Source organism: Dendrobium catenatum, unplaced genomic scaffold (assembly GCF_001605985.2).
Source record: "Dendrobium catenatum unplaced genomic scaffold, ASM160598v2 original_scaffold_125416, whole genome shotgun sequence".
Taxonomy (NCBI): domain Eukaryota; kingdom Viridiplantae; phylum Streptophyta; class Magnoliopsida; order Asparagales; family Orchidaceae; genus Dendrobium; species Dendrobium catenatum.
The window spans coordinates 1-447 of record NW_021443851.1 but is presented as its reverse complement, the minus strand read 5'-3'; the positions used below and the strand labels follow the sequence as shown (position 1 = coordinate 447).

General features: G+C 40.7%; 1 long non-coding RNA gene across 1 annotated transcript; it reads right to left on the bottom strand.

Annotated features, from left to right (window-relative positions):
- Nucleotides 1-6: 6 nt before the first annotated feature.
- LOC114578709 lies at nt 7-447 on the bottom strand. The gene is made up of 3 exons (XR_003699679.1): nt 403-447; nt 274-305; nt 7-194 (listed from the first exon to the last, which is right to left on the bottom strand). It is a non-coding gene; the product is annotated as an uncharacterized LOC114578709 (long non-coding RNA).

Here is a 447-nt window from a genome sequence, read left to right as displayed (position 1 = left end):
TGGGAGAGGTTGAAAGCCAAGCATCCAGCCTTCAAGTGGAACCACCTATAGAAAGCACAAAAACCTGCCAAGTTGCATTTCATCACAAGTATATATATGTATTTGTTGGTTTTGCATAGCTTTACCGTTAATGGACCTTCAACCTCTGGCCATTCTGAAGGATCAGCTCTATCACCTCGCCCTCCATGTGAAGACTATAAGTAATGCAACAGAATCCAAAAATATCAACAAAAACAACTTGCCAAGCGGAAGACAGTCGCTTTTCATGCTTACCTTATCATACCGTGGAAGCTTCATCTTCATGCCTGAAAAGTATTATAGTTCACCAGTTTTCATTTTGAAAGAGAGTTTTCGATGGGTTCCAATGCATGTAGGCTCAGAATTTTGGGATAGGTATGATACCTGCTTTTTCAGTTCTTTTAGAGCTGTGAGCGTATCCAGAGACAA